This window comes from Microtus oregoni, unplaced genomic scaffold (genome assembly GCF_018167655.1).
Source record: "Microtus oregoni isolate MIOR12 unplaced genomic scaffold, Mior012 000000F_ref0000247, whole genome shotgun sequence".
In the NCBI taxonomy this organism is placed as follows: Eukaryota; Metazoa; Chordata; class Mammalia; order Rodentia; family Cricetidae; genus Microtus; species Microtus oregoni.
This window is the reverse complement of record NW_024543059.1, coordinates 46,922,021-46,942,935: the sequence shown is the minus strand read 5'-3', so window position 1 is coordinate 46,942,935 and position 20,915 is coordinate 46,922,021.

The following is a 20,915-nucleotide window of genomic DNA, read 5'->3' as shown; positions in this document are numbered from 1 at the left end:
TGGTTTGAACAATGTCCAGCTGCCTCAGTATTCCTTACTTTTACTGCATGTTCTAATGCCTCTTGTTTTTTGGGTTTTTTGGTTATTTGTTTGTTTTTTTTTTTATCCCAAGGCAATATATTCGCCTTTAAAGAGAAACGTTTTACAGTTTGCTTATTGCCAAGTTAGATCCAGAAATCTCCTTTCTCATGTCTCATGGAACAGTTGCATTTGAAGTATTTAATAATTCCACAATCTTAAAAGGCCTAATAGGTCTTCATGCAAAACTAAACTAAAACAAGATTGAGTTATTTCTTATCTGCTCCCCAGTCTCTGCATTGGTGAACTGAATGGCGTAACAGATAGAAAATTCTTAATTAACTAGTATACTCAGTATAGATAATGGCTTGATCTTTAACAATAAAGGAAAAGGAAGTGTTGAAATAATGATTCAAAAAGAATTTATTTATTAGACCTTTTCCCTTTGAGAATACAAGTTGCTAGATTTCATGCTTTAGCAGGAAGGCTCAGATGATCTTGTCAATATGGATGCATGGCTTCACGGCCCGGACCTGAGAATGGTGGGTTCTAGGATGGCACAGCCCATGGTGCGTTTCCTTTATCCTAAAAATGTACTCTGTGAACAAGCTGCTTTCCTCCTAGTATTCTTTTATCCACTGCATCAATTGTGCTTCTACAAATGGTATTTCACAGTAATTCTGAGAAATCAAAACCCTTCACCCTGATGTATTTATGTGATTTCTGTAGATAATTGGAATTAGTCTTCAAAAATGATTAAATCAACCAAAGTCTCACAGAAGCTCGATAGATATCCTGCTATGATGGGCATTTTATTTTTCCGAGGAAATATAATTTAGATAAATATTGTCTCTTTGTTAATTGAATCAAAACAACAGAAGCATAACATCCACACTTCTCTCCCTGTTCCAAAAGCTTTTTAATGTCTTTAAGTCCTGTTGATAATGAAGGCAAGATGTCACAAGACTGTTGAGCATCTCAAGCAGTCTGTGAAGAAGCCATCCTCTTGTCTCCATGCCTGCAGTTCTGTCATCTCTGTGCAAAGTGAATATTGGTTACAGCTTGTGTTTTCATCTAATGATCCACATTTCTATAAATGGTGACATTAATCAGTCGTTTAAATGCAAATCCGTCCTAAAATGTTCATGGGTTAGGGCTGTAATAGCTACAGTGCAGAATCTCTTGAAATAGCAATTTTAACTTTAATGTAGTTTAGGGATTTAACAGAACATAAAGGAAGGGATCATTTTAGAATGAAAGAAAAATTATGTCTGTAGATGATACATTTCTCTTTTTTTTTTACTGCCAAGGTACTTACAACTCTACTACAAATAAATTATTACATTTAAAGTAAGACATGGATTTTAATACTTTTGGAGTCAAACATATTCTATTTTCCCACTTTTGTTTTTAATTATGGGAGTTACATTTCTGTCATTGGGAAATAACTTTCTGTTTTGTTGTAGGGATAACACATTTTTTGAGACCAATTAATTTCTAAGGAAAATATTTATTTCTTACATTTATGGAGGATGGAAAGTCCAAGTGGGTCATGCCCACAACTGTCAAGGACCCTCTTGGTGTGTGATAGCTTGACTGAGAGTCATGAGTCCTTGAAGTCCCCATATTGCTAAGGAAGGCTCTCTCCAGTAACACTAGATTGAGTAACTCATCAAGAGAGTAGTCTTTGGACTTCATGACCTCATGGACTTCCCTTCCCTTCACTGAGTTAAAATGGAAATTAAATTTGAGCAACGAGGTTTGGAAAGAAAATTCAAACACAGCTGAGAAGCAAGGGAAAATAAATCAGTTAATGAGTACATCTGTCGACATCAACATAAAAGTCCAGGAAATGCTCAGGAAGTTTTCACTATGCCCTAAATGACAGTGAGATATTTCATCATGAACTTTCTATTTCTGATTATTGTGTTTCTATTCAAGTATTTTGTAGTTTTATGAGATAAAGGAAATTGATCCAAGTAATGTGTGCAGATTAATTAAAAAATTATTAGCATTAACACTCATGACTAAAAGGATGACTTTCAATTTGCGTTATTTTCAAGGCCCCACAAAGCTTCAAATTTTAGTGATGATCAGGTGATTAAAGAGAGAAAGACATAACTGTAAGCATATATGATACTGTAGATGTTGCTCAATATATCACACTGACATGTATCAAAAATAATAACAAAAGCTAGTCTTCAGACCCCCGGATCTTCCTAATTGTGTGCTGTGTAGAAAGATATTGATAAAATAAACTATTTTCTAGCTAGAATATATGATTTATCAAAATTGATTTAAACTGAAACTCATACATTTAAATATTTACATAAAAATAATGTTATATGATCCTAAAATATTAAATCAAAATCAAAATACTTATTAAAGGTGATAATTTAGAAATATAAGTTGATAGAGAATAAGGTACAACATCAGCAAGAAAATTCACATAAAACTCAAGAACTGAGAAAACTACCATGATAAAAGAATAGAATAAAGAATGGCATGGGATTTAAGGAACTTCATTAATGAAATGTGGATTTAAATAAGGACTGAAATATGAGTAGGGCCAGTCACATAATGATTTGGGAGACTATGAATTAACAGGCTTTGGGACCTTCAGTTTGACCTATTGAGGAAAGACACCTGACAAACCTGGGTTCAATCCCTGGAACTCACATAAAGGTGTAGAGGGAAGAACCAAATCCATAAATGTGTTCTATGACCTTTACATAGGAGGCCATGTGTGTCCCTAACTCCTATCACTGCAGACACTATCACCACCACCAACACAGCTACCCTCATCATCATCACCATTATCCTCCCAAGTCTGTTGAAGGGACAGAATACCTGAAATTATCAATTGTAAAAGAAAGAAACATGGAGGAAGAATGAGCCAATAATTGCAGGTTTGAAACCAATTCAGAGCATGGGAAAGCTCAGAAAACAGATTGGTGTTCCTACCTGTGAAAGAAAGAAGCATTTGGAAGTTTAGGCAAATCAAAACTATGAAGTCATATATATTAATTTCTGGGTGGAAGACAGACTGTCTTAGGGTATAAATAATCCAGGAAAGTTCTTGATGTTATCTCTGGACTTGAGAGTCACTGGCAGGGAAAATTCTGGAAGGAAGTACAGCTTGAGAAGGACATAAAACTGAAGGAACATGCTCATGGACCCGTTTGGCATAGCAGGAAAAGGAAGAATTAAGGATGTTTCTTTTATCTCTATGGATATGTCTTTCATAATTTGGGGAAAGTGTTCTTCTGTGATCCTGTTAAAGTTCTCGTCTATTCTGTTGATTTGAGATGTGGTCAGAGTTTTGTCTGATCATAGAGATGAATTGTACTCTAATTGACGGAAATAAGGAAAGATGGGACTCGATGGAACACTTGATTCTGGTGTGGACACTGAATTTGGATGTGTCTCAGACATTAAAAAAAATCTCTAAAGTTGAGGGATATCAGTATACGAGAGCCACCGGAGTTCTTGCTGCATTTTCTCAGAGAGGAGACATTTATAGGAATTGTAGCCCTCATTAGAACACTTTAATCACTATATTAAAATATCTGAAGAAGGCTAATTTTATAAAGCAAAGATTGTTATGTTAGCTCACAGCTCTAGTGTCTCATTTCGTGTTTGGAGCATGTGGCCTAGTTTGACTGGTATATGAGCCCTTGTCCTATGGTCTCCACAAAGCAAAGCCCATGGGCACAGTCTTTCTTAGCAGAGACAAGTGGACTTTGGAACACTTTAGAATACTACTGGAATCATGTAGCCTGCATGTACTTGTAGGCAGATTTTTCTCTGGGCTGCAAGCTCACGAAACAAAATCAAACAAAAAACAAAAAGCAAACAACAACAACAACAAAAAAAAACAATGAAAACAAAAAGCAAAAAAAAAAAACCCAGAAAATGACATGGAAACTTATTTTTAATTATGAAAGCAGGGCCTTAGCTTAAGCTTGTTTTTGACTAGCTCTTATAACTTAAATTAATCCATTTATATTAATCTATATGTTTTTGCATGGATCATGGCTTTTACCTCTTCTCCACTATGTCTTGTTCCCCCTGTGTCTGGCTAGTAGTTCACCTTTCTAATTCTTAGAGCTCTCTGTCCCTAGAAGCATCCCTTAACATCTTCATGCCTAGCTACTGGCTGTTTGGATTTTTATTAAACCAATCACAGTGATATATCATCACACAGTATTAAGAATATTCCACACAACATGCTCTCTTCTCTCTCATAACGTTGATGATTCTTTCTGCAATTTTAGTGTCATTTTGTCAGTCATGCAAGAAACAGACTTGATAATTCCTGGAAAACCCAACTTTTTCTCAAATATTTTCCCCTAGAATTCTTTGGGAGCGAATTTTTTCAGGCGTCTTGTCTTGGGATGCCAGCTATCACTCCAGACCCCAGGAACTTTTCTGGTTCAGTGTTGACAGAATCGGAGGCAGATCACTCCTATTTCTGTAAATATGTTTTGAACAAGATTGTTGTTCTTAAAAATGTATGCCTATGTCAGTCACCTTTTTCTTTGTAAAGATAGGATGTAACTGGCTCAATATTTGGCCAAGCTAGCAAAATAAGAAATGGTGTTTTTGGTTTAAAGAGGTTTGTTGTAAAAGTTGGGAGAAAACATTTTGACATTTATTTTTGTTGAATGTTAACATTGAAGGTTGGGAAAAACTTGTTTGTTAGGAGGGAAAACATGTATGATCTGATCAATAAATAAAGACAGTGAGAGCTATTTGTGCCAGCACTTGTGCAGAACATATCTGGTGGTCGGATAGCACATTTCTCTGCACAGATGCCTTTTTCCCATCTCAGGACCTGAACCCAGGCTGTAGTGGGACTACAGCAATGATCATGGTGATTGCCTGAGCGTATTTCATATTCGTCATATGAAATGAGACCACAATGATGAGAAAAGTTAGGAATTCAAGTGTTGTGATGACCGACTGGTGTATTCTTCTCTGCAGAATATTGTTTCTTTTTCTCTCAGCATTCTTTAGTTGCTTACAGTTGTGTATGACTGAGTCAGCCTTCTGAGCTTTGGCCCTTCCATGTTAGCTGTCTGTTGGTGTCTTCCTTATTCAGGTCATGCTTGTTGGTGACTTTTTATGGGTGTAGCTTCTTATTTTACCAGGAGACTTAATTTCACAAAAACTCCCCGATCCTCTGGCTCCTACAATCTGTATATCTCCTATTCTGTGATCTTCCCTGAGCCTTAGATCCAGGAGTTGCTTTATAGATGTAACCATTGTGACTGGGCTCTACAACTCTCCATTTTCATAGTTTATGGTTTGTTGTAATGGTCTCCATGTGCTGCAATGAGAAATTTTGTTGAAGAAAGGTGAGGGCTATACTCATAAATGGGAATAAGGACATATATTTATAATGTGGTTGTAATTATGCTAATTACAGTTATATGTTCTTGTCCAAAGTCCATGACTTCACTAGAACTGGGTAGTTTCTGATACCACACGTGATTTCCATCATGTTGAGTGGGTCAGAAGTCTAACTATAGAGCTATTAGTTACTGCCAACAGTAGTGCCTTTCGAGTTACTATGTCATGATGGTCATTGTTTGGGTCATAGGCATCATAATTGGGTAGACATGTTGGTTACTTTCATCTTCTGTAAGCTTATAAAATACTAGAAAAATAGTTCTCATGAAGTGGTCATTAGGGTATGGTCTAGCTCAGAGAAACAGTCTATTTCTGAAGTGTATGGTGTTTTCAGTAATAGTGGTTTACCTTCTACCTGTAGAGGGTATTCAAAGGCTACATGACCAAGAACTCAAAAGAGAGCTTTTAATGCCTATTGTTTGTGGTTTTATTAGATGTTTTTTGCTATTAAAGGGAGTACTGTCAATCCAGACAAGAAAATTTCATTTCAACTATGTGTTAGTGTCTGTGTTTGTGTGTGTATTTATGCACAGACTTACATATATTATAGGTGTTTTAAGCATATAGTTAATAGCATGATTCCTTATGATCTTCAGATATTGTTACAGTATTGTATCCTCCTCCCTTCCTTATATAAATATTCTTCTATATTTATCTCCCACTATTTTTCCATTTCTACCTTCAAACTACTTGTCCCTGCAATTCCCCTCTTTATTTAAGTCTGTATGTCATTAGCAGTCAAAGCAAAGTGTTCTCTATTGAGTTTTATATCTCTAATCGGAGGCAGCTGTATACACATCTAGTTCAATGTCCGGAGTAATATTTCAGAGAAAACCCTCAATTTCTTGAAATATTTGAGACAAAACTGTATTTTTATTGTGGGTTTCCTTTACCAAGCATATTATTGATAGGCAGAAAATAAAGAAAAGTCATTTTACTAAATTATTAAAATTTAAGGTATAGCTAAACACTTTATGCAAAGACTTAGGCAGCAACATATAAGCTAAAAAGACTGCATTTTAAAATTTAGGGAGGTTTAACATAGCACATGTTTTTTTTCTAGAATATTTTGAATATTACTGACTCTACAGAATGAAGTAAAATTTCTCATTATTCTTCTGGCAACATTAAGTCATTTCTTTCTGTGAAAACACAACCCATTTCCACATTGTCAGAATAGCATGCACACATATTTAAACCATCTATAGTCAGCAACATGGAAATTGCTCTTAATTTTCTATTCTAGCAAATTGAATAAATGTAAATCTTGTTTTTCTTTACTTGATAAAATGTGTCACCTAATGAGTTATAATAGTGAACTTCCAGCATGAGATTTTTCTCTTCCATCTCTTATATTCTGTTGGTGATGCTTGAGTCTGTAGTTTCTGTCCACATACTTAGATATTTCATTTCCAGGATTTCCTCAGTTAGATTTTTCTTATTATTTCTATTTTCATATTTAGATTTTGAAATATTTGTTTTTACTTGGTATTCTTTTAGCGATTCATTATTTTTTTTCCATTTTTTAGTTTGTCTTTTTCTCAAGTTTTTAAAGGAATCTCTTTTTAGGTTAATAAAGTCATTTTAAGGTTATTTTTTTCTGCTTCAGCTCGGTTTGATTTTCAAGTCTTGCTGCTGTAGAATAGGTAAGACTCTGGTGATGCCATGTTGCATTTTTATTATTGACTGTGTTCCTAACACTGACATTTTGTCATCGGGATGTGAGGTGCTTTTGGTGTTGACTTCTGATTTGTCTTTCTTAGATGGGTGTTTCCTAGCATACAGTGGGGAGAAAAATCTCATGCATTGAAGACAAAATAGAAGAAATAGATAATTCAGTCAAAGAAAATGTTAAATCTCAAAAATTCATACCACAAAATATCCAGGAAATCTGGGACACTATGAAGAGAACAAAATTAAGAACAACAAAAATGTAAGAAAGAGAATAAACATAGCTTTAAAATCCAGAGAAAATATTTCAATAAAATTGCAGCAGAAAATTTTTTCCCATCCTAAGTAAGGACATGCCTATAAAGGTACAAAACGCTTACTAAATATATATGTTGGGCCAGAAAAGAAAATCCACTCCTCACCTAATAATGAAGCAGTAAACATACAGAAAAAAGAAAGATGATTAAAAACAGCAGGAGAAAAAGCCAAGTAACATAATAATAGACCTAAAAAAATCACACCTGACCTCTCAACAGAGACCCTAAAATCTAGAATAGCCTGGACTGAGGAGCTGCAGACTACAAGACAAGGGATATCTGCCAAGACTACTATACCTGTATCTCCAAACACACCAATTCAATGAACAGAAAAAAAGCCTTCTTGTATCAATTGCATTCTCTCAATTCTGTGTTCTTTCTGCCTTTCATTTTCAATTGCTACCTGTAGTGTAGACAAGATGGTTGTAGCCCTCATATCCATCTTAAAAATGAGAGAGCAGTAAAGATTTTGAACATACCAAAAGAAAATGAAGACATAATATTTATACTCAAGTCAATACTTTTGTAAATAAAATTAAAAATATTTAGAATTTTAAGCTCTAGCTCTTGCTAAATAAATTTTTTTGTTATTATTAATATTTGTTTAGTGGATTCTAAGAATCCAATCCTGGGTCATTCTCCTTGTGTAGATAGCAGTTAACTGATAGAGGAAGGTCACTGGTTAAGTAATAAAGAAACTGCTTGGCCTCATAGGTTAAAACATAGGTGGGAGGAGTAAACAGAACAGAATGTTGGAAGAGGAAGTGAGCTCAGAGACGCCATGCTCCCCTCTCCCGGGTAGATGCAATAGCTCTGCTTTCTGAGGCAGAAGCTATTGATGAAGCCCCGACCCAGGATGGACGTAGGCTAGAATCTTTCCCAGTAAGTCTGATGCTAAACAGATTATTAGAGATGGGTTGATTGGGATATGAGAATTAGCCTGTAAGGGCTAGAGTTAATGGGCCAAGCAGTGTTTAAAAGAATACAGTGTCCATGTAATTATTTCAAGGCATAAGCTAGCCAGGTGTTCAGGGTGCTGAGGACACAGCCCCGCCACTCCTATTACTACAGTTAACCCACTGAGCCATCTCACTAGACCATAATGTTTTAATTTACATGAGAATAAAAGGATGAAAACTTGAAAAAAATAGTGAGCTTCCAGCAAATGTGTATTGAGCTTTGTATGTTTGTAAATGAGTGCTACACTTACTAATTCCTATAGTGGATAATTTTAAGTTAACTTTGGCATAGAGAGATATAAAAGACATTTGTAGCCTTCATAAACTTTAGGCTCATTGACAGTTTTGGTTGATAGGGCACACAGTAACAGGAAAAGTCTATGATTTTCACTTATTAGTCTTCTTATGATCTATATAGTCAATTTCCATGTAATTAAAAAAGATAACCAATAGTAAGTTTTGGCAGGTATTAAAACATAAAATAAGGGTGAAGTTAATGATTAGCTCCAAACACCAGAATTAAGGCTACTAGACTTTCAAATGAAGCTAAGAGCTAGTCATGTGATATTCATTACCTGTTTCTAGAAGAAAAAAATAACAAATTAGCAAGTGCTACAGAAATATAGGGGAATGAGGTAGGGGAGAGATGGAAGAAGAATAAATAGTTTTAAAAAATACTCTCTTTAAGTCACAGTCAAAGATCTACAAGGACCACTTTTGAAAGAAACTCAGATCTTTGGAAGAACTCATTACCAGTGCCTGCTGTGTGACAGGCAATTTATTTCACCGAGTGAGGAAACCTCAGATCACACAAATGTCACATTTTTTAGCTTGTCTGTTTAAGGACAGGACCTAGATTGTATACTCTCTCAGGCTCAAAATCTCAGTTAAATAAAGGTAACATACTTTTACTATTTCAGTTTAATTTCAATTTTTATTGTAAATTGACAAATTATATAACCATTTATATTTTATAATCAAATATGATGTTTTTTGATGATAAATAAAGGTACAGAATGTTATCACTAACTGCACCTGTGTGAGGAATATACATAAACACACACACACTTCTTTCTTGCTGTCTGACTGAGGTTTATACTTTTTGGGGAAATTCTGCCCTCTACCTACACTCTGCACTCTGGAAACACCCCTCACTCTGCTCTAAGGAACTTTGTTGTACATACACTGTATATGAATGGTGGCAAATTCTATTTGCCTACACTTTCTATGTCTTCCTCATTTCCTTAGTGCACACTACTCCAAGTCTACCCATTTGCTGGAAATAACAAAGTCTCTATTTGCTGGCAGCTATGGTTATACAGTACTTATTTATCTCTCTTTGAGCAGCACACAGATAAATGTGTGTGTGTAAGGGGGGTAGGGAGAGGGAAAGAGAGAGAAAGAACAAGAGAGTGGAGAAGAGGGAGAGGGAGGGAGGGATGGAGGGTGGAACAGAGGGAGGGAGGGATGGAGGGAGGGAGGAATGGATGAAGAGAAGGAGGGAGGGAGGGAGAAAGATTGTGTGTGTCTGTTAAATTTTCTCATCCATTCGTCTAACGGATATTGGGTTGGTTTGGTAGCCTGGCTGTCATGCTTACTGCTGGAGTGAACTTAGAAATGCAGATGTGTCTTTCTCATTTTTATTCCTAAGTGTTCTGTGTTTGTTACTCTAGCTTTGTGGGTCAGATCCTAAAATAGCATTAACAATAATGATGATAATAAAAAAACAACCTGAACCTGACACGTGATACAATATCAGCCTTGTATTGTTTCCTAGAAGTGTTCCAATTTACACCTGATGTCTGTGTCTTTAACACATTTGGGTTTGCTCCCCACCACACATACATAGTTTCTCAGTCAGTGTGTGTGTGTGTGTGTGTGTGTGTGTGTGTGTGTGGTGTATGTCTGTCTGTCTGTGTGTCTGCTATCTGAATGTTTTTCTTCCCCAAAATTATTCTCATTGAATGGGTTATTTATCAAAAACACACTAAAGTAGCATAAGGTGGTAGTTTTCAGTCTGTGGGTCATTGCCTCCTTTGGGATAAAATAAACTTCTCACAGGGGTTACTTAAGAGCATTGGATAACACAAATATTTACATTGCAGTTCATAACAGAAGCAAAACTACATTTATGAAGTAGTTGGATGTCACCACCACATGGAGAATTGTGTTGAAATGGTGGCAGTCTCAGGAAAGTTGAAAACCACTGTCATAAAGGCAGTGTACTCTAGATGTTATAACTCACTCTGTCACAAAACAGTCACTCCACCACCTCCCTTTGCTTAACCTCTTTTATTTCAGGAAAGTTTTATTATTTATTGGGAGGTTTTGATGATTTCTATGGTTGTAATGTGATCAAAGCTCACTTGCAGAAGTCAGCAGTGATATTTTATACTTCCTTGGGTTTAAATAAAACCATTTTCTTTTTTGTCTTTTTTTTTCTTTTTTTAATTTATTTATTTATTAAAGATTTCTGTCTCTTCCCCGCCACCGCCTCCCATTTCCCTCCCCCTCCCCTTTCCCCAATTAGGTTCCCTCCCCCTCCTCAGCCCAAAGAGCAATCAGGGTTCCCTGCCCTGTGGGAAGTCCAAGGAACCCCCACCTCCATCCAGGTCTAGTAAGTTGAGCATCCAAACTGCCTAGGCTCCCACAAAGCCAGTATGTGCAGTAGGATCAGAAACCCATTGCCATTGTTCTTGAGTTCTCAGTAGTCCTCATTGTCCGCTATGTTCAGGGAGTCCGGTTTTATCCCAGGCTTTTTCAGACCCAGGCCAGCTGGACTTGGTGAGTTCCCGATAGAACAACCCCATTGTCTCAGTGTGTGGGTGCACCCCTTGCGGTCCTGAGTTCCTTGCTCGTGCTCTCTCTCCTTCTGTTCCTGATTTGGACCTTGAGATTTCTGTCCGGTGCTCCAATGTGGGTCTCTGTCTCTGTCTCCTTTCATACCCTGATGAAGGTTAATATTCAGGAGGATGCCTATATTTTTTTCTTTGGGTTCTTCTTTTTTAGCTTCTCTAGGATCACTAATTATAGGCTCAATGTCCTCAAAGCCATTCCACTAAAATCAGGAACACGACAAGGATGTCCACTCTCTCCATACCTCTTCAGTATAGAGCTTGAAGTTCTAGCAATAGCAATAAGACAACATAAGGGGATCAAGGGGATTCATATTGGAAAAGAAGAAGTTAAGCTCTCGTTATTTGCAGATGATATGATAGTATACATAAACGACCCCAAAAACTCTACCAAAGAACTCCTACATCTGATAAACACCTTTAGTAATGTGGCAGGATACAAGATCAACTCCAAAAAATCAGTTGCCTTCCTATACACTAAGGATAAGGAAACAGAGAGGGAAATTAGAGAAGCATCACCTTTCACGATAGCCACAAATAGCATAAAATATCTTGGGGTAACTTTGACCAAGGATGTGAAAGATCTATTTGACAAGAACTTTAAGTCTTTGAAGAAAGAAATTGAAGAGGACACCAGAAAATGGAAGGCTCTCCCTTGCTCCTGGATTGGGAGGATCAACATAGTAAAAATAGCAATTCTACCAAAAGCAATTTATAGATTCAATGCAATCCCCATCAAAATGCCATCAAAATTCTTCACAGATCTGGAGAAGACAATAATCAACTTTATATGGAAAAACAAAAAACCCAAGATAGCCAAAACAATCTTATACAACAAAGGATCGTCTGGAGGCATTACCATCCCTGACTTCAAACTCTACTACAAAAACCATTTTCTTTAAGAAAAGAAGGACCACTGAAGGGGAGTCATCAGCTCCCTTGTTAGTAGCAACAGAAGTCTGACTTGTGCTCCACATCCAAGTCTTCCCTTAAACACCTACTTGATCTGTGTTGGAGGTAAGGAGCCTCATTCTCTCAGCAGATGTTTTCAGTTCTCAAAAAGATATTTCTTTCCCACAGGAACATGGAGAGCAGAAAAGTAAACCTCCAAGAAGACAAAAACATACCACACCAAAAACAAACAAACAACCCCCCTAACCCAAAACAACAACAACAACAAAATAAGAGTTGGGAGAAGGAAAAATTTTGAGTTAAAAAAGTAATCCTTCATATTAAAATAAAGACAACCTTTGTAATGCAACAACTAACTGAAAAGAATAGAGGAAGAAGACAGGACTTCTTCTTCCAGCTTCTATGTTCTCTGATCTAATATGAAACCAGGTAACTCATCTGGGTATTTAAGATTTCTCCCATAAGGACCTAACATATTGACAGTAAAATCATTGAAGGCCGAATGGCATGTCTCCAGAAAGCAGTGTATGACTGCCTGAGTTTTAAGATTCATCATTTGGCGTCAATTGACAGATATCTTTATTATTTAATATAAAATTTTTCCAATGAGATCTTATATGTGATCTTTTTTCAGGCATCAAAACATCTCAAATTTGGACAGTACCTAAATATAGACCAGGTCTAGTGATGTCCCAAAGAACTGGCAGTGTTTGTTTCTTTGTTTCAAATAGATTTGCAAACTACAGGAAATGACCCTGTTATTAAATAATGGGTCATATTAATAACTTATATAAATATATGTTACATTTTCTTAAGTGTACCTTTATATTCTTGGATGGGTCTAAGAATGTGAAGGTTTTTACATCAGAGTCCAGTTTTTTCTGGCCCACGCTTTGGCTGACCTTACTATACTAAGGTAACAGTCTTCATGGGGCTGTCAGGGCAGAAATTTTCTCTGCGGAGGTTGAATATAATGACAGCCAATGCCTTTCTTATTTGAGCGCAGACTCAGTAATGGCAAGGGAAGTGTGGTAGAGCAAGGTTAATTCCTGCGGCTGATTCAATGGAATGAACATTCTTAGACTAAATGACACTTAGAGAACCCAGCCACACACTAGTGATCACTGAAATGGAGAGAGAAGTGTGACAGTAGAAACCATTTGTACCTTCTGGGATTGTATTATTTATAATAATTCAAGAGACAAAATTCTTGGGTTTCTTACAATAGAGCTCTTTTTAATTTGTAATTTTGAAAAAAAAGATGCCCTTTGAGTTTCTGCATTTGCATAATATGTTTTATGGATTTCATTGTTATTGTGTTGTTTAATCAAATGTGATATCACTGTCAGTGTGAAGGACAAGACCATTTCTATATTCACACAGTGTGGATTTAAATGAAGGACAGCATCTATCATCACTCCTTCCCATTATCTTGATAAGCCCTTTAAATATTCAATAATAGACTAGGGAAGGCTGGGCTAGAAAAGCTTCCCTACCCTTGGGCTACCAGTGACAAGCTTTTGGGTAAAATCATGAATATTTATTTTTGCAATGTGTTCTTCACTCCAATTTTGTACTGGTTGGCACTTTGTGAAATATTTCCAAGCTATTCCAATTGGTCTATCTTACTTTCACACACCTCAAAAATTTGAAGTATTATAGAATTAAGGTTGCCCCCACATCACATCTTTTCTGGCAGGACTCATCCACACTTCCCTGATACACATACCAATGGGAGTGTAGACAGCAGGTAAATTTCATTCCAGTCAAACAAGAGAAATCTGCCCTCTATCCTGAGAATCCACGGAAAGGTTCTGTGTGGTGGCTTCTGACTCTAATCCCGGTACTGGGGAAACAGAGACAAAAGTATCCCTGAGGCTTGCTCTCAAACCAGTCAAAAGTAATACCCAAACACCAGGTTTCAGTGGCAGACCGTACCACACAAAAGAAGAAAAAATTCAAACCATAAAACAGAACAAGGTAGATGGTTTCCAATAAATGAAAGCTAAGATTCCCCAGGCCTCCACAGACAAAGGTGTGTACATTATGAACATACACAGAGAAAAAGAGAGACAGAAAGACAGACAGATGGAGAGAGAGAGAGTCTTAATTTCTGAGAACCACTAGTTCCCTTTACACCACTGAAGAGGCAAAAACCGCATTACAGTCAAACCTGAACCCAATGCACATGGCAGCTAGTTGTCCCACATATACAAGGTACAGAAAAACACTGCTCTAGTTAAGAAACTGAAGATAATCCTAAATAGATTTAGTGAGGCCTGAAAACTGTTTCTATTACCTTCCCCCCAAAATAGAAGAGACAACAATTAATCTTAATGTCATTTCAAGGTTAGATATAAACATTTGAAGTTAATTGCTCTGATAATTTGGATCACACAACATACATATAAAGTGTGGTTTATTGAAATATTAGAAGATCTGTTATGACCAAGGTTTCTTGTGAGAGTCTGGAAGAAAGGAAGTACGTATCACCTGTATTGCTGTTGTGCATATATATATATATATATATATATATATATATATATATATATATGAAAAGCATTATTTCAAGTATGCAGAGAACAGAGGCATCAACCACTGTTGTCTTGTCAACAGAGAAACTCTTACATGTCAAGCATGTGTGTGAGTTCACATGTACAAGGATATTCACTAAATGTATCCACGCTGGAACATCTGGAAACTTCTTAATTGCCACACCCTAAAAGCTGGCAAGTAAATTAGAGGGAAGTGTTCAATGGCTATACAAGTGACAAAGTATGTCACTCCAGAATTGTTAACATAATTATTTTCAGATGAGAGTGTTAAGTGAGAGAATGCTGTGTTGTCCCAAGTAAAATGTCTCCTTGCATTTCTGAAGGAAGAAATGTGTTGCTGAAAAGAAAGATACCATGAGAACACACTAGAAAATCTCTGAACAAGTACTGACTTCAAGGGAAGAAGAGTCCTCTTTTTACCCCTTCCCCCTCCTCTTTCATCTCCCTTTCCCTACTCCCCTTCTTTCCTTCTAGGCTTTTCTGAAGCAGAATTATACTCTCACTCTGTGACTTAGGCTTCCCTGAACTCCCTCTGTAGCCTAGGCTGACCTTGAAACAGTAGAGACCTCACTTCAGCCTCCTGCTAATGCTTGGATGGCATGCCTGAACTTCTGCAACCACTGAGAAGGCTGCAGTTCTCATGATTATGCTATTGGAGATGCCTAATGTCTTTCTTTCTTGATGGCCCTGTAGGAGTTTATGCAGAGACTATGATTCTAAGATGCAGAGTTTGACAGAAAGATTCCATATCAGGACGACATCTGTTTCCTCTCCTGGCTTCAAACAACAGTTTATGGCTGCCTCTGACCTAGGGCAATTCAACAGAGAGTCAGCATGCTCACACAATATATGCTGGCTACAGTGTTCCACCACCTTCATTACCATTTAGGGGTTTGTCTGATTTTCCAAACTTTCAGAAGTTAGTGGAATATACTATAGATTTTTGTTCCTAAGAAAATGCCTGACTTTTCAGAAGGTGGTTGGGTAATAACAGATTCCATAAAAAAATGTGTGAGATCCCCTCTGAGAACTTCATATTGGAATCCTTCAGCAGTACAACACTAGAATTCTCTTGCAGGTATTTTGTGTTCGTTTTGCTTTTTGACAGCAACATGCGTTTTGAGGAAGAACATATTCCACATGATTCAGCTTCTGCTGAAGGCAACTTGTACATGCAAGGAAAGATCTTAAAACTCCAAAAAATGAGATCTCCCAAGAATACTTACTTGGTTGGTTAATTTTATTTGTGTCAATAATGAGTATAATATTTAAGGGGTGGAAACTAAGGCTGGATTTATTGGAGATCCTTATAATGCACACTTTCATTTTTATGCTTCCACTAAAATATTGAAATTACCTCACATTTTATTGTCTATTATGGACAGCAAAATTGAGTCAGGCATACTACAAATAATCCTTCCCAAGGAACATCCCACATTGAGTTGCCTGTTCAAAGAGCATATTGACCTGCTCATGCTTATCTCCTCTGTAAATAAGTATGCAGTATAAGGATGGTTCAATTGCAGATTATTTCAGTTGCCTGGCTTTCTGTTGCTTAAAAAGGCATGAAATTGCTTAATAATTCATCTCTTTCTACTTTGTATTAATATGTTCAGTGTATTTGTGTTTTTTAAAATCATAGCTTTCAAATCAGTGTGTGAGTTACAGACTAAAGGAGACTGTTTTTTAAATCTTTCAAAACCATCAACGATCAATATGATTCTTTAGTAGGATTGTAGTGGGAATGGCTAAAGTGTCCATGTACTTGTGTGTGTGTGTGTGTGTATGTGTTTATTTGTGCATGTGTTTTCATATGTTCATGAATATGTGTGTGTGTATTGTGTTAGTGTGAAGAATGTGTGTGCACCTCTGTATACATGTGTGCATATTTTGGCACGTATATGTGTATGTATGTGCCTATATGTGTGTTCAGTCATGTATATGAGTGCATATGTGCATGAGTTAATTTTTAATGTTCAATAGAAAAGACACTTCCAATAATCCTTTCTTGTACTCAATTTCTCTAATTTCACACTGTATAAAATCCTTTTCTACAATACATGTTGACTTTAAAAAAAAAAAACAATCTTTTTCTGAGCCTCTCTGATGTTCTGAGGTGTGAACTGAGAGTCTCATGGTTTTCATGTGCCTTCCTCCTTTCTCAGGTCTTCCAGGCACCACTTTATCAACAGTTTTATTTGAGAGCCACAACTGCTGAAGAACCTATGACTCAATCAATATGATTCTTTAGTAGGATTGTAGTGGGAATGGCTAAAGTGTCCATGTACTTGTGTGTGTGTGTGTGTATGTGTTTATTTGTGCATGTGTTTTCATATGTTCATGAATATGTGTGTGTGTATTGTGTTAGTGTGAAGAATGTATGTGCACCTCTGTATACATGTGTGCATATTTTGGCACGTATATGTGTATGTATGTGCCTATATGTGTGTTCAGTCATGTATATGAGTGCATATGTGCATGAGTTAATTTTTAATGTTCAATAGAAAAGACACTTCCAATAATCCTTTCTTGTACTCAATTTCTCTAATTTCACACTGTATAAAATCCTTTTCTACAATACATGTTGACTTTAAAAAAAAAAACAATCTTTTTCTGAGCCTCTCTGATGTTCTGAGGTGTGAACTGAGAGTCTCATGGTTTTCATGTGCCTTCCTCCTTTCTCAGGTCTTCCAGGCACCACTTTATCAACAGTTTTATTTGAGAGCCACAACTGCTGAAGAACCTATGACTCAGATCTGTGCAGCTAATAAGAGCGGATGTTTGAATCAGCTAATCATCTCTAATTCAGAGTTGCAGTCACAAGGATACTACCAAGACTGCACAAGGTTCCTGCATTTGCTTTTGTCATATAAAACATTTATTTCTTAGGTGCTAGCTTCCTAGATTATGTGACACTGTAAACTTTTCATCCAACTGTGGGTAATGTGCAACGAGCTACTGTTATCTAATATTTGAAAGCGTATTTTTTGGTTATATGAAAAGCCTGTACTTCATTATTCAACATTTTAGGCAACAGGCAAAAACCTGTCTGGATAAATTTACACTGCCCAAATAGACTGAGGCCTTGCCTAAAGTCATATTCACATGCTTCTTAAGACTACCTTGCCACCATTTTCATTAAACAACAACAAAAAAGTCCTTTCATAAAATAAGTGCATCTCAAATTCACTACTGTAAAAGCAAATGGTGTGAGAATTCTTGATGTTCAGCTGTTGAGAAGCATCAGCAAGACCCCATTGAGAGAAAACATTTCTTTTGTTCCCTTCCTCATCTTGCACTATAAAATTGGATGTGACATTGTAATTTAGTTGTTTGATTATAAAATGAAACCAAAAGAAAGAGATCTCATTAAAGAAATGAAATATAGAGAAGCTATGTGATAAAACCCAAGACAAAGTGATACTCTCCAGGAGACTGAGGAAGAAGGCAGGGGATCAATCCTTTCTTAATGCTGTCTTTCCAAATGATTTTTGGTGGGCTTTCTGTCCCACTTTGCTATCTTCCTCATGGAATGGGGACCTCCTGGACCATGGAGTTAGATATTCCTTCAGAGAGAATTGGCATTGTATGGGCAGCAAAGTGAATGTCAGTTTCATCTCTCTCTTCTATGACTAGATTGTAAAAGTTCATGTCCAGGAGAAAGGAGAACTCCAGACGGATAAAGAACCCCTGTGTGAGTGGGTTGAAACTCGTTATGAACCCTAGATTGGCATTGACCCTGCTTCCCCTGTGCTGGGGTGACAGGTGTGTGTCCCCAAACATTGCAAGGAGTCATTCATTCCCAGCTGTGGTAACTGGCAGTTGTGCTGAAGGTCACTAAGCTCACAAGTCTCATGGGAGTTTTTCTAGAAGGAGATGCTGAGATCAGGAAATGCTGGTTTGATTCAGACATGTATTACACTAAAACTCCCCATGGTAACAAATGAAACACACAACATTAGCATGCCAATCACAGCTTGCAGACCTGTGATATCTTACTGCCCCTGTGAGGCAAGAAAAATCAGCTAATTCTGAAAGATGCTCCTAGATCAATAAAGTACAGACAGTGTTCAACAACAAAGATGTAGGCTATTCCAAACATGCACAAGGAAGCATTCAACACATACACACAATCACCCAAGAACATAGGCCTAAAAGTATTTATGCTTTCAATATTATTTTATTCACAATTATGTAAAAACTGAAAAACTGAATTATAGTTCATGGTTATTTGATTTCACTGATTCATTTTCCCCCAATATCCTGATTAGCCAACTGTAGGCAGGAAGGTGAGAAAATAAAGCCACTTTTCAGTAGCTTTCATATATGACAGATATGAAAGTCTGTGTATATCTATCTATCATCTATCTATCTATCTATCTATCTATCTTAGTTGTATTTATTTTTGTATGATTATCATGCCTCTATAATCTATCATCTACATATATCATTTATATCTGTCATATATCTAGTATCTATTACAATCATTGAAATCTGTTTATCATCTACATGTCTGTCATCATTTATAACTATCACTCTATCATGTGTCTGTAAATCAAAGTTGGGTGATCCTATCTTTCCACCTCAAGGTGAATTTGGCAAGTTCAATAACTGAGTTGAATTTTCTGCCCATGAAATCAAAACAGAACACAAAGAATCAGAGTTCCCAGCCATACTTAATAATTATTTTCACTGTCTATTTTAAGATTAGGTCACTATTATATGAGTGGAAAGTTTGAAAACGGAAGGGAGCTTCTTCTATTTTAGCATCTCCCTAGAGATAATGACACTGGAGATTGAGACCTGATATGCATTGGCTCTTGTTCATGGAGTGAGTGTTGAAGACTGGGGTATTCTCACTACTTGAAAGCTCTTCCTTTGCATGGCTGGTAACTTTAAGGAGTATGGTTTTCTAGATGTAGTCACATGAGACATAAGACAGAGGGTGTTTTATTGTCATTTACAGATATGCCTAGAAAGCAGAAGTATATATCAGCTGAGCTGGCTACCTGAAGTGTTTACTCTTCTCAGAAGCTTCTTTGTTAAGTTATACAGATGTTTAGTGGTCTTTCACCTTTCTATGCTTTTTTTAAGCTTTGTATTTCAGAAGGCTCAAGTGAATGTTGGACATAATATTCTACTCCTTCCTGTAATGAAAAAATAGTTCCCCACAATGTTTTTAGAAAACAGAGATGTACTGTATCTCTTAGTTGGTAGAATTTTGAAATTTAGAATAAATTATCCAAGGTTTCTCATATTAAGCCAAGATTTCATAGAAGTCTTTGTTCTACTCTGGTTTTCTTTTTGTAAGATTGTGAGCTTAATTCATTGTAGATGTTCTATGTGTGTTTGTCTTCAATTTCTTGATTTTCCTATTAATCTCAAGCTAATATAATATTGATTTTTCTGGTCATGTTTTCTTTTAAATTAGATACACCTTTCCAACTGAATGATTGTTGTAGGGAGACCATTTGTTTGTTGCCCGGCCACCCGGCAGCTCAACCCTGAAATAACCACACAGAAACTGTATAAATTAAACCACTGCTTGGCCCATTAGCTCTAGATTCTTATTGTCTAACTCTTACATATTAATTTAACCCATCTTTATTGTTCTGTAAATTGCCATGAGGCTGTGGCTTACCAGGTAAACTTCTGGGTATCTGTCTCTGGCAGGGCTAACATGACTTCTCCTTGACTCCACCTTCTTTCTCCCAGCATTCAATTTATTTTTCCCACCTAACTCCACTCTACTAAACCATTTGCCGAAATCAGCTTCTTTATTAATTAACCAATAAAATCAACAGACATACAAAAGAACTTCCCACACCAAATGATGCATTAGTTTTTAATGGTAAGAGATTGAATGAAGTGAATTATTAGCATGGACTATATAGAAAACTTAGAATACAATATTGTATTAACAGAAATGTGTATAGAGGTAAGCTCTGGTGTCAAGGTTCCCAACTTAAATTTGTAACTTAAAATTCAATTGTTATTATGCATTGAGAAGATTCTTCGTCCCTATGAAGGGACTTACTCTATTCCTATGTTCCTATGTATCAGAAGTTATTCTCTGTGGCAGATAAAAATAAAACCATAGAAAACAAAAATCTGAGCTTATAATTTCAAAGAAGTTCCTACGTAGGGAAGAAAACTGAGAACAACAGCCACAGCATATACAGGAGGTGATGATGCAGTCCACAGGATGAGCCT